The following is a 16,767-nucleotide window of genomic DNA, read 5'->3' on the forward strand; positions in this document are numbered from 1 at the left end:
CAGCCTGGGGAACAGAGTGAGACTCTGACTCAAAAAAAAAAAAAAAAAAAAGTAGGCAGTGGAGAGTTAATTTTATGGAACTGAGCATTCTGGCCCTCGGAGGACCTCCTTGAAAGGGAAGGGTAATTTTCTCTTCCCCAGCCTGAAGCCCCCGATGGACTGCTGAGCAGTACATTCCAGGATGTGTGTGCTGAGGGTCAAGGGAATCCATCAGGATCTCTGCACTTTCCTAAAGGCTTTTACATAGGAGTGGGGGCTGCCAAGAAATGGTCTGGACCACATGAACAAGCTCTAGATCAGGATGGCAGATAAGTGCCGCATCTCATGACTGCAGCTTGGGGTGGAGGGTTCTGAGAACCCATCTGGGCTTGGAGAGGAAAACTGATGTGGTCAGAGTGCCATGACCACCGGGTCAAACTCTAGGAATGGGCAGGTCAATGGCAATCTGCACACTGTGACCAACCCTGGATGCACATATGGACACATGGCACCTCTGGCTGCTACATGGCACCTCTGGATGCTACGGGAAGGTGGCTTCTAACCAGACATGAAGTGACTTGGAGAAGCACACCCTGAGAAACATAACTGCTCCAGGAAAGAGCTGCACATTGTGGACACTCTCCTATGTTGTGCAGACATCATATGCTTTCTTACTTAGCTGGAATATGCTGTTAATTGTGAACCATTTCCCATCACTCCTCCCTGAAGCCCTTAAGGGCCCAGTGAGATGAATGAAGAGGGTAAACTTCTAATGTAAGAACAATATGCTTCTATTACCAGGTTTATTGGTGTGAGGTTAGCCAGTGGACCCAGCTGACCAGCATATTCAGTGAAGAAATGATAGAGCAGTGACTCTCAACCAGGGTTGCCCCCTAGGGGACATTTGACAATGTCTGCAGACATTTGGGTGTTACAGCTGGGGAGGGGAGAAGAGTGTCACTGGCACCTAGTGTGTAGAAGCCAGGGATGCTGCTCAACATCCTACAATGCACAAATTGCCCATACAAGAGATGATTATCCAGCCCAACACGTTTACAGTGCTAGGGCTGAGAAATTCTACACCAGAGGAACAGGAACTAGGAGGCAAAGAGAGTCAACAGCTATGAACATGGAGATGTTTTAGGCAATTAAGGGAAACAAAGGAAGAGCATGCTTTGCTTGCTTGTTTGGAAAAGGGGGTAATGAGTAGAGCTCTGGGTTCTGACAAACTTGAGAACAGCATGATTGTGAGGAGAGAATGCAGGGTGGCCTGCTCAGCTACTGCTGCCAGTTGGAGAGCAAAGTTGGCTTGTACTTCCACCGGACTGGTGGCAAGGAACTCTGTCTCTGCGATCACAATTCTTGGACGAGGGGTGTGCCAAAAGCAGTGATAAGGATCAAGTGGTCCTAGCAGATCACAAATGAAAGCAATGAAAATCAGCTGTGAGATACCTTTTAGTATCATGATATGGAAGTGAACTTAAGCATGAAGCAGTTTTCCCACACCACTTGGGAACCTCCCTTCAGCATTGTCCTAGAAGAGAAAGAACTCTTTCCAAGCTGAGCTGCCATCAGCTGTGGAGAACTTAGTAACGTTCTCAGGAGAGCTGCTGAGGTGACGATGAGGCTGGGTAGAAGTCAGGAGTAAAATAATTTCTGGGGGGAGTCTCTCTGAATCCATTGTGATTCTGATTTTAAAAAAATCATATAAGAAAAAAAGAAAGATAGGGCTTTTTTCTTTTTTTTTTTTTTTTTTGAGACAGGGTCTTACTCTGTCACCCAGGCTGGAGTAGAGTGGCGCAAACATGGCTCACTGCAGCCTCAACCTCCTCGGCTTGAGTGATTCTCCTGCCTCAGCTCCCCAAGGAGCAGGGACTACAGGCATGTACCACCACGCCTGGATAATTTTTGTATTTTTTGTAGAGACGGGGTTTCGCCATTGTTGCCCAGGCTGGTCTTGAACTCTGGTGTGCTGGGACTACAGGTATGCGCCACCGCACCCAGATAATTTTTGTATTTTTAGTATAGATGGGGTTTCCCCACGATGGCCAGGCTGGTCTCAAACTCCTGGCCTCAAGTGATTCACTGCGCCTGGCTGGAAGACAGGACTTAAATGAAAAAAAGCGGTGCTGCGACGCACTCCCCTAAACGCCAGGAGCTGTTTAATGGAAGACGAGGCTCCCAGGCTGAGGCTGGGCTTCCTATGCCCGAGCCTGTAAATATGGGCTGGTTCAGAAGTCACTTCTACCTGGGCTCACCCCCTCAGAACCCAGCTTGACAGAAAGGGGACAAACCACCATTTCCTGAGGTTCATTTTAATTCTCACAAGGAAGAAAATGAAGGCTCAGGACATTCAGTCACAAGCCCATGGTTAGAAGGCCAGTCAACACTGGAGCTGAGTCATACCTAGATCTCCAGCACAAAACCCACTCAGGCCTCTTCACAGACAATGAAAGGGCTACAAATGTTCCTCAACTTACGATAAGGGCAAACCCATCATATGTCGAAAATGTCACAAGTCAAAAACGCACATAATATACATAACCTACCGAACACCATAGCTTAGCCTAGCCTACTGCAAATGTGCCAGAACATTTCCATTAGCCTACAGGCAACATCATCTAACACTGAGCTTATCTTATAATTTTGAAAATCTCATGTAATTGAATACTGTACTGAAAGTGAAAAAACAGAATGGTCATATGAGAGCCGGGGCATGGTGGCTCACGCCTGTAATCAGCACTGTGGGAAGCCGAGGTGGCCAGATCACCTGGTCAGGAGTTAGAAACCAGCCTGGCCAACATGGTGAAATCCTATCTCTACTAAAATACAAAAATTAGCCAGGCCTGGTGGCAGTCGCCTGTAGTCCCGGCTACTCAGGAGGCTGAGGCAGGAGAATCGCTTGAACCCGGGAAGCAGAGGTTGCTGAGAGCTGAGATCGCACCACTGCACTGCAACCCCGGGCAAGAGTGAGACGACGTCTCAAAAAAAAAAAAAAAAAAAAGAATGGTTGTATGAGTTCTAAAGGATGGGGCTTCTGCTGAATGTGTATCGCTTTTACATCACTGAAAAGATACCTTTTAGTATAGCCCCATCATAAGTTGGGGACTGTATTTAAAAAAGGGTGAGGATACCAGGTGCTAAAACCCAGAAGCCGGTGCCCCAGGGAAACACAGAAGGCACCAGCTCTTTGCTAACATGTTAGCCCCATACAGAGCCTTCTCTCAGCTTCAAGTAGTTGCTCCAATCTGACCTCCTCCCTCAAATTCATTCTGCTGTGTGCCCCTCCTGACTCCTCTCTTCCCCTACCTTTGTCCCTCTTCCTACCATTCTCTAATCTGTCCTCCCTGTTCCTTCTTGCTCTACACCTTGCTTCTATAATACTGAAACTGAAGTGTATTTGAAACATGGTTAGTGGTGTTAAATGAAGTTTCACCTTTCTTGCTTTTTATTTTTGAATAATTTATGCTTAACTTTTTATGTGCTTTGACAATAAAACCTAAATTTAGTTGCCTTCTAAAGTTTGTGAACTCTTTTAATCTCTCCTGTGCATCAACAGCCCTAAATGGATATGGGGTAGGGATGGGTTACTCCACCCTGGCTCTGGGTGTTTAATCTGTGTGGCTGAAATATCAAAATCAATGCACTTAAATGGCAACCAGAGGAACTCAGATTTAATGTGAGGAAGAATTTCCTTACACTTAGACTACTGCAGTCCTCTACCTATCCACTCTATCTCCATTCCTAATCTACCTTTTTGTAGTATTAACACCATCACTCCTTGCTTCAAAACCTCTGAGGCAGAGGTTGCAGTGAGCCGAGATCACACCACTGCACTCTGGTCTGGACAACAGAGTGAGACTTCATCTCAAAAAAAAAAAAAAAAAAAAGAAGAAGAAAAAGAACTGGCTGGGCACAGTGGCTCATGCCTTTAATCCCAGCACTTTGGGAGGCCAAGGCAGGAATGAATGGCTTGAGCTCAGGAGTTTGAGACCAGCCTGGACAACATAGGGAGACCTGATCTCTACAAAAAGTTAAAAAATGAGGTGGGCATGATGGTGCATACACGTAGTCTTAGTTACTTGGGAGACTGAGGTGAAAGGATCACTTGAGCCTGAAAGTCAAGGCCAAATACAGTGAGCCAAGATTGTGCCACTGCACTCCAGCCTGGGCAAGAGTGAGATCCAGTCTCAAAAAAAAAAAAAAAAAAAAAAAAAAGGCTAGGTGTGGCGGCTCATGCCTATAATCTCAGCAGTTTGGGAGGCTGAGGCAGACGGATCACTTGAGGCCAGGAATTCAAGACCAGCCTAGTCAATGTAGCGAGATCACAAGACACCATCTTTACAAAAAATTTTAAAATGAGCTGGGCGTGGTAGCACATATCTGTAGTCCTAGCTACTCTGGAGGCTGAGGCAGGAGGATTGCTTGAGCCCAGAAGTTGGAAGCTGCAAGTGAGCTATGACTGCACCACTGCACTCCAGTCTGGGTGACTGAGGGAGATCTTATCTCAAATAAAATCAAACAAAGGAACTAACAGTATGTTACCAATGATAAAAATCAAGCTTTCAAGAGAAAATTCAAATTTGGAAAACATGTACTGACCGCTGTGAGCCTGACAGCTTCCCAATACTCAAAGACTTTTTAAAAATGAGGTCAGTGGTAATATTAACGAATATGATTTTTTGATATTGTAAAATAAAATGTGTCAACATTTGGAAAATCTATATAGTGAAACAATATTTCCCGATGACCAATTCAAAGAAAAAGATCATGCAAAGTGCAAGATAGACCAACGGATTTTAACAGCACGAAGTATGAAAAGTCTGTTGGTAAGGTTTCAAACTCCATGTTGCAACTAACCTTTAAGAAACTACTATTTGTTGAGTTTAGTATAGTATCAGAGAAGAATAAAAGAATACCCACACGATCTGCAAAGGCTATTGAAATACTCCTCCCTTTCTCAATCACGTATCTGTGTAAGGCCAGATTTTTCATCGTGTCTTTCAAACAAAACAACATACCACAAGAGACTGAATATAGAAGCAGAAGTAAGAATTCAGCTGTCTTTTATTAAATCAGGCACAAAAAAAAGACTGGCAAAAATGTAAAACAACATCACTCCCTTCAATAATTGCTTTGTTTTGAAAAAGTTATTTTAATTAAAAAGTCATTTATGATTGCATGTAGTGCATTTATTAAATGATTTTTTAAATTAGTAACTTCTAAAAATTCCTGTTTTAATTTCTTCCTTTTTTTTTTTTTTTTTTTTTTAAGACAGGGTCTTGCTCTGTCACCCAGGCTAAGTGCAGGAGTGCAATCTTGGCTCACTGCAACCTCCCCCTCCCAGGCTCCAGCAATCTTTCCACTTCAGTCTCCTGAGTAGCTGGGATTACAGGTACATGCCACCACATCCAGCAAATCTGTGTATTTTTTGTACAGACAGGTCTCACCATGTTGCCCAGGCTGATCTTGAACTCCTGGACTCAAGTGATTCACCAGCCTCGGCCTCTCAAAGTGCTGGGATTACAGGTGTGAGCCACCGCGCCCGGCCTATTACAACTTCAAACATGGTAAACATAAGCCCTTGGGGTCTTCAATAATTTTTAAGAATCTAAAGGGGCCAGGCATGGTGGCTCACGCCTGTAATCCCAGCACTTTAGGAGGCCCAGGTGGGCAGATCACGAGGTCAGGAGATTAAGACCATCCTGGCTAACATGGTGAAACCCTGTCTCTACTAAAAATACAAAAAAATTAGCTAGGCGTGGTGGTGGGCACCTGTAGTGCCAGCTACTCAGGAGGCTGACGCAGGAGAATGGCGTGAACCCGGGAGGCGGGGCTTGCAGGGAGCCGAGATTGTGCCACTGCACTCCAGCCTGGGTGACAGAGTGAGACTCCGTCTCAAAAAAAAAAAAAAAAAGAATCTAAAGGGATATTGAGGCCAAAAAGTTTGAGAATACTGTTTTATAATATTCTAAAGTTGAGTTCAAAATAAGCCATCTTTTGTCTAGGCATGGTGGTTCATGCCTGTAATCCCAGCCCTTTGGGAGACCGAGGTGGGCGGATCACCTGAAGTCAGGTGATCCTGAGGTTGAGACCAGCCTGACTACCATGGTGAAACCCCACCTCTACTAAAAACACAAAAAATTAGCCAGGCGTGGTGACACATGCCTGTAATCCCAGCTACTTGGGAGGCTGAGGCAGGAGAATTGCTTGAACCCGGGAGGCAGAGGTTGAAGTGAGCCAACATTGATCGTGCCATTGCACTCCAGCCTGGGCAACAGAGCAAGAGACTCCATCTCAGAAAAAAAAAAAAAAAAAATGATGCATAGACCAATGGAACAGAATAGAGAACTCAGAAACAAATCCACACACCTACAGTGAACTCACTTTTGACAAAGGTGCCAAGAACATACACTGAGGAAAAGACAGTCTCTTCAATAAATGGTGCTCGGAAAACTGGATATTCACACGGAGAAGAATGAAACTAGACCCCTATCTCTTGCCATATACAAAAACCAAATCAAAATAAATTAAAGACTTAAATCTAAGACTTTAAACCATGAAACTACTACAAGAAAACATACGAGAAAATCTCCAGGACACTGGTCTGGGCAAAAATTTATTGAGCAATACCCCGCAAGCACAGGCAACCAAAGCAAAAATGGTCAAATGGGATCACATCATATTAAACAGCTTCTGCACAGCAGAGGAAACAATCAACAAAGTGAAGAGACAACCCTCAGGATGAGAGAAAATATTTGCAAACTACCCATTTGACAAGGGGTGAATAACAAGAATATATAAGGAGCTCAAACAACTCTATAGGAAAAAAACTAATAATTTGATAAAAGGATGGGCAAAAGATTTTAACAGACATTTTTCAAAAGAAGACATACAGGCTGGGTGTGGTGGCTCATGTCTGTGATCCCAACACTTTGGGAGCCCAAGGTAGGCGGATCACTTGAGGTCAGGAGTTCGAGACCAGCCTGGCCAACATGGCAAAACCCCGTCTCTACTAAAAATACAAAAATTAGCTGGGCATGGTGGCGGGCGCCTGTAATCCAAGCTACTCAGGAGGCTGAGGCAGGAGAATCACTTGAACCTGGGAGGCAGAGGTTTCAGTGAGCCGAGATTGTGCCATTGCACTCCAGCCTGGGCGACAAGAGCAAGATTCCCTCTCAAAAAAAAAAAAAAAAAAGAAAGACATACAAATGGCAAGCAGGCATATGTAAAGGTGCTCAGTATCACTCATCATCAGAGAAATGGAAATCAAATCTACAATGAGGCCGGGCACGGTGGCTCACATCTGTAACCCCAGAACTTTGGGAGGCTGAGGTGGGTGGATCACCTGAGGTCGGGAGTTTGAGAACAGCCTGGCCAACATGGGAAAACCCTGTCTCTACTAAAAATGCAAAAATTAATCGGGCGTGGTGGCAGGCACCTAAAGTCCCAGCTACTTGGGAGGCTGAGTGAGGCAGGAGAATTGCTTGAATCTGGGAGGCAGAGGTTGCAGTGAGCCAAGATGGCGCCACTATACTCCAGCCTGGGCGACAGAGCAAGACTCTATCTCAAAACAAAACAAAACAAAACAAAACTACAATGAGATGTCATCTCACCCCAGTTAAAACAGCATATATCAGTGGCCCTTGTCAAAGCTGCAGTGGTTTCTACATAGCTGCTGTGGTCAAAGAGGAGCCCAGAGTGACAGTTTTCCTTGATAGTTGTCATTCTGTTTCTTGTAACTCATCTGCAACATTTTGGGAAGATACAGTTCCATTGTAAAATTAAAAAACCAAAAAAAAAAAAAAAAAAACAGGCCAGGCGTGCTGCAGTGGCTTATGCTTGTAATCCTAGCACTTTGGGAAGCTGAGGCAGGGAGATCACCTGAGGTCAGGAGTTCGAGACCAGTCTAGCCAACATGGTGAAACGCCATCTCTACTAAAAATACAATTAGCAAGGTGTGGTGGTGCATGCCTATAAATCCCAGCTCCTTGGGTGGCTGGGGCACGAGAATCACCTGAACCCAGGAGGCAGAGATTGCAGTGAGCCAAGATCATGCCACCGCACTCAGGCCTGGGTGACAGAGCCAGATGCCATCTCTAAATAAATACATTTGAAATGGCTTATATCCAAAAGACAGGCAATAACACATTCTAGTGAGAATGTAGAGAAAAGGGAATCCTTATACACTGTTGGTGGGAATGTAAATTAGTACAACCACTATGGAGAACAGTTTGAAGGTTCCTCAAAAAACCGCGAGCCACCATATGATCCAGCAATCCCACTGCTGGGTATATACCCAGAAGAAAGGAAATTGGTATACTGAAGAGATCTGCACTCCTGTTTGCTACAGCACTGTTTACAATAGCTAAGACTTGGAAGTGACCTAAGTGTCTATCAACAAATGAGTATGTAGTACATATACACAATGGAGTACTATCAGCTATAAAAAAGGATGAGATCCAGTCATCTGCAACAACATAGATGAAACTGAAGGTCATTATGCTAAATGAAATAAGGCAGGAACAGAAAAACCAATATTGCATGTTCTTATTTGTGGGATCTAAAAATCAAAACAATAGAACTCACGGACACAGAGAGTAGAAGGATGGTTACCAGAGGCTGGGAAGTAGTGAGGAGCTGCAGGAGTAGGTGCAGATGGTTAATGGGTACAAAACAAATACAGAAAGAATGAGTAACACCTACAATTTGATAGCACAGCAGGGTGACTATAGTCAATAATAACTATACATTTTTAAATAACTTAATGAGTGTAATTGAATTGTTTGCAACTCAATAGATAAATGCTTGAGGGGATGGATACACCATTCTTCCGGATGTGCTTATTTCACATTGCGCGCCTATATCAAAACATCTAATGGGCCAGGCGCAGTGGCTCACGCCTGTAATCCCAGGACTTTGGGAGGTCAAGGCAGGTGGCTCACCTGAGGTCAGGAGTTCAAGACCAGCCTGGCCAACATGGTGAAACCCCATCTCTACCAATAATACAAAAATTAGCTGGGCATGGTGGCATATATCTGTAATCCCAGCTATTCAGGAGGTTAAGGCACAAGAATGGCTTGAACCCAGGAGGCGAAGGTCACAATGAGCTGAAATCAGGCCACTGCATTCTAGCCTGGGTGACAGAGTGAATCTGTGTCTCAAAAACAAAAATTAAAAAAAAAAAAAAAAAAAAAAGGGCTGGGCGCGGTGGCTCAAGCCTATAATCCCAGCACTTTGGGAGGCCGAGACGGGCGGGTCACGAGGTCAGGAGATTGAGACCATCCTGGCTAACACAGTGAAACTCCGTCTCTACTAAAAAATACAAAAAACTAGCTGGGTGAGGTGGCGGGCGCCTGTAGTCCCAGCTACTCGGGAGGCTGAGGCAGGAGAATGGTGTAAACGCGGGAGGCGGAGCTTGCAGTGAGCTGAGCTCTGGCCACTGCACTCCAGCCTGGGCAACAGAGTGAGACTCCGTCTCAAAAAAAAAAAAACAAAAACAAACCATCTCATGTACCCTCATAAATATACACACCTACTACTATGTACCCATTGAAAAAAAAAAAAAAACTAGTCAGGCACGGTGGTGTGTACCTGTAGTCCCAGCTACTCGGGAGGCTGTGGTGAGAGGCCTGCCTAGGTAGGCCAAGTTTATCCAACCCACAGCCCATGACTGCATGCAGCCCAACACAAATAACGTAAACTTTCTTAAAACATGAGATTCTTTTGCCATTTTTATTTTTAGCTCATTAGCTATTGTTAGTGTTAGTGTATTTTATGTGTAGCCCAAGATAATAATTATTCTTCCAATGTGGCCCAGGGATGCCAAAGGACTGGACACACCCCTGGATCTAGGTGATATAGCAATACTCCATCAAGAGGGCAGGGCAGGGGAGGGGAGGGAAGGGGACGGGAGGCAAGGCAAGGCAAAGCTCCTACCTGTGACTGAGAGCTCAAGGTTCAGGGATGAACTGGACAACTGACCCCTGGAAATGCATGTACAATTGCTGCCACTGAGCCTAGCTGCTGCTAAAGCAAATGACAAAGCAAATCAGTTCAACTCAGTAGCTCTCCCTGCTCAAGGGGTACTTCGACCTCTTCCCTCTTGGGGAACCTCAGAAGCCTCTGAAACTCCTTGCTTCTTCTTCCTTTACATTCCCTTCAGAGGAAAGCACTTGGTATGGGTTTGAAAGCAGGAGGGCCACCCCACCCAGGACCTTCCTGAAAGATCTGCAAACAACCTGACCCCTACGGACAGAGAGACACAGGGACTCACCACCCTGTCTGACAACAGGAAAACCTGCAGGGTGTTAAAGGCAGAGAAGGGGAAGTGAAGCCCACAAACAGCTACTGGAACCACTGAACTTCAGAGATTAAAACAAAGCAGGCAGGAGGCCCACGTTTCCCCGGCCCCCAGCAGGGACCCACAACCCAGCCTTCCAAAGAGGACAATGAACATTGTATTCCCTGGAGCTCCACTTTGAGAGTTTATAAAACCTGCCAGGCATCCTGAGAACATAGAAACAGCAATGGGAAACCCAGAGCATTGTTCAGACTCTTGGTGAGAACCTCCTACCCCTGCAGAGATGGAAGAAACAATTCTGTGTGTTATGGTCAGCTCGCATATATACCAGCAAACCACAGACCCATGAGGCAGCGACTGGATCTGTTTTTTACTACTATCATTTTCCAAGTGCCAGGCACATAGTTGGCACTCAAAAATATTTGTTCCCAGCTGGGTGCAGTGGCTCCCATCTGTAATCCCAGCACTCTGGGAGGCTGAGGCGGGTGGATCACCCAACATCAGGAGTTGAGACCAGCCTGGCCAACATGGTGAAACCCCATCTCTACTAAAAATACAAAAATTAGCCGGATATGGTGGTACATGTCGGTAATCTCAGCTACTCAGGAAGCTGAGGCAGGAGAATCGCTTGAACCTGAGAGGCGGAGGTTGCAGTGAGCCAAGATCATGCCATTGCACTCCAGCCTGGGCAACAAGAGCAAAACTCCATCTCAAAAAAAAAAAAAAAAAAAAAAAGGCCGAGTGCGGTGGCTTACGCCTGTAATCCCTGCACTTTGGGAGGCTGAGGTGGGCGGATCACCTGAGGTCAGGAGTTCCAGACCAGCCTGGCCAATATGGTGAAACCCCATCTCTACTAAAAATACAAAAATTAGCCGGGCATGGTGGCAGGCACCTGTAGTCCCAGCTACTTGGGAGGGTGAGGCAGGAGAAGTGCTTGAACCCAGAAGGAGGTTGCAGTGAGCCAAGATCGCGCCATTGTACTCCAGCCTGGGGGACAAGAACATGACTTCATCTCAAAAAATGAACAAACAAACAAAAAAATGTATATATTTGCTCCCTAAATAAGAGAGTGATGGACACCATCTTTGTAGTCTGGCACCCTAGGTACCCATATGGGCAAAGATGAAAGTCCATTCATTTATTCATTCAACAAATATTTATTATCTCCTCTGTGCCAGGCACTATCCTAGACACAACAGGCAGCAAAATAACTCCCTGCCCTGTGGAGTTTATCTTTTAATGGGCCCAAAGGTGGGAATCTCCATGCTCCTGAAAAAACTATGTAAACCACAGACATTCAATAATTACTTAATAAATGTCTATACTACGCATAAGCAACTGGTACCAGATGCTGTGACAGGAACCTGGAATCTGTGAATAAGCCCTAGTGAAATTATTTCATCTTCAAGGTCAAGATCTTAAATCTGGATCCTGTGTCAGTGGTGATCAGGGACTCCTGAGTAAAGAAAATGGGATTACCTCATTGGTGCATCTGTCTTCATCTGTTGGTGAGCAGAAGCCACTGTGTGAGTATCATGTGCATGCCCAAAACACTGTACAACACTGCAGGATAGAAAAAACCCCAACAGCTTTAGCTGAGAAATGCCAGGGGCCCTAAAAGCAACTCTAATAAGTTATACCCACCATAACTCAAAGAGTGCTCCCAAGGTAATCTGGTTCCTCGTCTGTCCCTTACACACCACCCTGAGATGTGATTCTGAGCCTGAGTCAGCAAATATTTCCCCAATCCTGGAAGGAGCCTGCTCGCTCCCAAGCACGCAGACACTGGCTTTGCTGATTTTATCAGGTCGGGGCAGAAGGAGCAGGCAAGGTAAGAAAGGAGCTGGTGCCCAATACCCCCCATGGGTAGCAGCTCATAAATGAAGATGTCCTGAGTCATAGTTGATTCCTTCACCAAAGCCCCTGGAGAATGAACTGGAGTCACATCCCAATCACCAGCCTGCTGAGTTATGAAGGCTAGGAGCCTTCTGCCAAGGAAGAAGAACCATATGTCTGAAACCTGATGCAAGGGGCCATGTTCTCCCTGCCAGGCTCAAGGTAAGTTCCAAGGGCTCCTCTGACATCCCGGAATCCAGCTGTTGCAAGCAGCCCCTCCCCCTGGCTCCAAAGGCAGAGAAAAATGCTCAGGGACACCAAACCATCTCAAGAAGCAGCTACTAGGTAATCTGGGACAACATGGCATAGACAATGGCGTCGGGCACAGGGCTAAGCAAGGGCCTGGCAGAATGGACAAAGCCCACAGAGACCTGGATAGGGAGGAAGAGAACGTTTCCAGCGTGGGCAATGCTGAGCAGTGGAGCTGGGTCCTGCAATTTCCAGGCCCTTCAGAGGCACTGGAGGAAGGCACCACTGTTCAGCTTCCCAGCCTGCAGGGAGCACTCAGGGAGCTGGGCCTCAGGGACAGGATACAGCTGAAGCCCTTAAACTGACAGATCCAGGGTGGTTGCGGTGGCTCACGCCTGTAATCCCAGCATGTTGGGAGGCCAAGGTGGGCAGATCACGAGGTCAGGAGATCGAGACCATCCTGGCTAACACAGTGAAACTCCGTCTCTACTAAAAAATACAAAAAACTAGCCGGGCGTGGTGGCGTGCACCTGTAGTCCCAGCTACTCGGGAGGCTGAGGCAGGAGAATGGCGTGAACCCGGGAAGCAGAGCTTGCAGTGAGCCGAGATCATGCCACTACACTCCAGCCTGGGCGACAGAGCGAGACTCTGTCTCAAAAAAAAAAAAAGTGACAGGTCCAACTCCTGAGAGAGAGGAGCTGCACTACTCCAGGATGTGCCAGAATCCGCAGGCCCTGAACACATCTTGCACAACAGTCAGGAGAGCTGTAGGCCCAAAGCAGAGGCCTAATGGCTTCCTAGGCCAGTGGCTTCCTAGGCCTAGGCCTAATGGCTTCCTGAATGGGTTAAGGCGTATATTACACAAGAAGGCCATGATGAAGAGGCAGAGAAAGGCAGCCGAACGAGCAGTCCGTGTAATCTCAGTGCTCTGGGAGGCCAAGGTGGGGAGGACTGCTTGAGGTCAGGAGTTTGAGACATTGTGAGAGCCTGTCTTTACCAAAAAATTGTTTTTTAATTAGCTGAGTATGGTGGCGTACACCCATAGTCCCCGCTACTCTGGAGGCTGAGGCAGGAAGATTCCCGAGCCCAGGAGTTCGAGGTTACAATGCACTATGATAGCACCACTGCACTCCAGTCTGGGCAACAGAACAAAACCTTGTGTCACAAAAGAAAGAAGGAAACAAAATCCAGACCCAGACTCTGCAAAAATCACTGAATGGGAAGGAATTTGGTAACTGACAATCATGACTACCTTCTCAGAAAACGAGAGTGGACAAACTGCAAGAAGCTATCCAGCTGGGGCTGCTGGTGCCCAAGCTGCTCCACAAGGACTGGCCTTGACCTGTTCTCAAATCTCTCACCTGTCACCACAGCAGAGAGCACTACTAAGGGGTAAGCGCGGCCAGGAGTAACAAACTGCTCAAAAGAGTAAGGAGGAGTCCTTGAGAGCCAGAGACTAGACTAAAAATCTGTCCAACACTTGACCTCTACCCCTTTAGAATGATTCACTAAAACCCTGGAGAGATGCTATTCACAGGAACATGGAAACCCTCTGGTCCAGTCTGCCCAAATCCTTGCAAGTGCTGCAAAGGGGGTCTTGGGGTCAGTGGAGAGGGGACTGGCTCAATGACAGGCCATCCACAATCTTACTGCTTTCACAGAAAACAGTGCACAAGAGGATTACAAAACTTTAAAGTCTGGTCAAGCTGGTTCCTTTGGCTCTCCACCACAGCTCCTAAAGGTTGCCAACTCCTGTGTCCAATCTGGCTCAAAGACAGCACAATTATGAAAAGAGGAGCCCTAGAAACCTGGGGCCAGGTGAAACAATGAGCCTTCATCTCTAAACATGAGAGTGGGTCATGCTTTCAGAATCCTGCAAGATCAGACTGGGTAGAAACAAAGGATATGTTATTTCTTGAATATTTCTTTAGAGAACCAACACCAAATAAAGGAGCTCAAACTGAAGGATATGAAGAGAATTTTCTGTCTGGTAAGGTTAAACATCCAGACACACATGTAAGGTGGTGGGCTCTCAAGTCCCAGAAAAGACAATCTATGTGACTGGAAGCAGACGTGTCTGCTCAAGTTCCTGACAAGGTCTAACTACTGCGGCCCCACAACCTGCCCAGGTAGTTATCAATCTGATACCTCATACTATGCCTGTGCGAAGGGAACAGAACTTTGGGGTTGCCCTTCCTCTTGGATACAGAGGAAATTAAGCTCCCAGGGAAAAAGAGGGAGAATTTGGATTCCCTAGATTCAGAAAAGAACAAAGAAAAAAGAGGGAGAAGAGACTCCAAGAGAACATGTTCAGTGACCAACATCAGAGGCACATTCAGTTAGCCAAAGATTGTCAAAGAGATATGAGAGAAAATCAGCAGCTGTTTCAAGCCACCAATAATAAAAGGACAGATGCCCGCCAGCCCCAGGGCTATCAGGCCAGCAATCTATTTCAAAACTCGAACGGGAAAAAAAAAGTTCTGGAGCCAGTACACAGAAAAAAGGTTGAAGACCACAAGGATTTTCTGGGGCACAGCTTCTGGAGAATTCTCTTAGCCCTCTGGGATGGAGCACAGGGTGGAGGGTGGGAGCGAGGGCACACAAAGGCTGGGGTATCATGGTATAAGTGTATTCCATATATCCAGAGTGGAAAGACACAAAACCCTGGTTCCTGGAAAGGGAAAAGAATTGGACAAAGCCTCTGGCTACCCGCGGCACACATCCAGCTCAGCGCCGTCTCTCCCCAAGGGTTCCTGGAAGTCAACAGCCCTATAAAGGGGAAGTATTAAAGCTGAGATGAGAAGAATGGCCTACAAATTGGACATCATCTCTGATGCAACACCCAAGTAAATTCTCCCACACAATCTGTTATTTCCTTTAGTCAATCAGCTTCCTAATTCGATCAAGGTCTGAACACCTCCACCCCACCCCATGGTTCTGTCAACTGCAGGTCAAGTGAAAGTAGAGTGTGGAGCTAACGCTTCTCCCTGAAGCAGGGGAAAGGAACAGGGAGAGAAAAGGAGGTGGACGACAGGAATGTAGGGGACGGAACCGATACGAAGGAAATTGGAAAGAGGAGCAAAAACAGGGCCTCTTAGGGAGCCAAGGTGAAAGTCTTAGGGAGAGAGGGACTGCAAGCCCGGAGCTGGAAAAAGCCTAGGAACACCCTGGGGAAGAGGATGAGGACCTATAGTACTGGGAGGGATCAGGCCACAGATAAGGGGACAAGGATGGGGAAAGACAGTAAAGCCTGCGAGAACAAGGATGGGAGGATGAAGGCAGGAGACAAGGATAACGAGGGTGACAGAGGAAAAGATCCCCGAAAAGACCCTAGGTAGATACGGCAATGGATTCGGGGACACCAGAAAGGGGTGAAGGAAGAGATCAGAGGCAGGGGAGGGGAGCGGGAGAGGCCCCCGGGCCTGAGACAGGGTTCTCCTAAGTGGGAGGAGACGGAGCCACGAGGCCCAAGAAGGGGCACAGAGTCGGGTGGAAGGAGGCCCGTGTTTCGGACTCACTCACGCAGCTATGGGGGTCCAAGGGCGGGGGGCGCAGGGGCGGCGGGGCGCCTACACGGCAACGCACGGCGGCTGACCGGAGCGGGCCGGAGCATCAGGAAGCCGCCGCGACGCTGTCCGCGGACCCTGGCAGCTCCTCGCACCCCGCGCCCCGCCGCCGGGCCTTGCGCCCCAGTCCCGCTGGCCGCCTCGGCCCAGGCCCGCCGCTTCCCTCCGCCACTTGCCTGCCCGCTTCTCTCGTCTCAGACTGACCTGTCCCTGCTGCCTACGGCGCCACCGCCGCAGTCCCACAGGCTCCGCAGAATTCTCCCGCTCCTGCCAAAACTTTTCCCATTAATCCCCAGGTCCGCGGCGGCCACAGCGTCACACGCTCCGCGGCCCGGCCCCGCCCCCACCAGCGCGACGTCACCGCGCTGCTCGGCCCTTCCCTCTCCACGCCCCCTTCCGCCTGGCGGCGACCAATCATCACGCCTTCTGGAGACTCCCCTGATTCTGCCTCTCCGCCCACCGCACGCTGCCCAGGGCCAGCCTGTGGCGCCCTCTGGTGCGGGATGCGGACATAGCAGCTAAGGGAGAGCGCCTGGGCCAGTAGAGCAAGTCCAGCAAGTGTCACAAGAGGGAATTTAAAGCTGGAAGGGAATTTCGAGGTCATCTAGTGCAACCTCCTCATCTTACAGTGAAGAAACTTAGTCCTAGAAAAGGTACGGAACTTGCAGTTGGAGAGACTCTTAACCCAGTGCTAGGTCCACTGGAGGAGATCATACCGCCTGTAATTTTCAAAAAAGGACTTTCCGCCTTCAAGAGGCTTCTACAACTGGAAATTTACGGTCTTGGAGTTCTTAACCTTTCTTCCCATGTGCTTATGTAATATGCTTATTCACC

The 16,767-nt window shown here is 47.5% G+C and overlaps 1 protein-coding gene and 1 non-coding gene across 7 annotated transcripts in view; one reads left to right on the forward strand and one right to left on the reverse strand.

Annotated features, from left to right (window-relative positions):
- LOC105474499 (peroxisome proliferator activated receptor delta) overlaps positions 1-16,267 on the reverse strand; it is an 85,761-nt gene extending 69,494 nt beyond the window's left edge. For 3 of the 6 annotated variants that reach the window (XM_071097163.1, XM_071097160.1, XM_071097162.1), the window contains exons 1-2: positions 16,138-16,267; positions 11,762-11,845 (exon numbers count right to left, since the gene is read on the reverse strand). The gene's annotated coding sequence lies outside the window, so the exon portion shown is untranslated. Of the gene's footprint in view, positions 1-9,918; positions 10,009-11,761; positions 11,846-16,137 lie in introns of all 6 variants that reach the window. The other 3 variants (XM_011729210.2, XM_011729206.3, XM_071097161.1) reach the window with 2 other exon arrangements.
- Positions 7,618-7,752, forward strand: LOC112425324 (small nucleolar RNA SNORA16B/SNORA16A family). The gene has a single exon (XR_003016387.1). It is a non-coding gene; the product is annotated as a small nucleolar RNA SNORA16B/SNORA16A family (small nucleolar RNA).
- Positions 16,268-16,767: the final 500 nt, after the last annotated feature.

The sequence above is a fragment of the Macaca nemestrina genome, chromosome 5, assembly GCF_043159975.1.
Source record: "Macaca nemestrina isolate mMacNem1 chromosome 5, mMacNem.hap1, whole genome shotgun sequence".
NCBI lineage: Eukaryota > Metazoa > Chordata > Mammalia > Primates > Cercopithecidae > Macaca > Macaca nemestrina.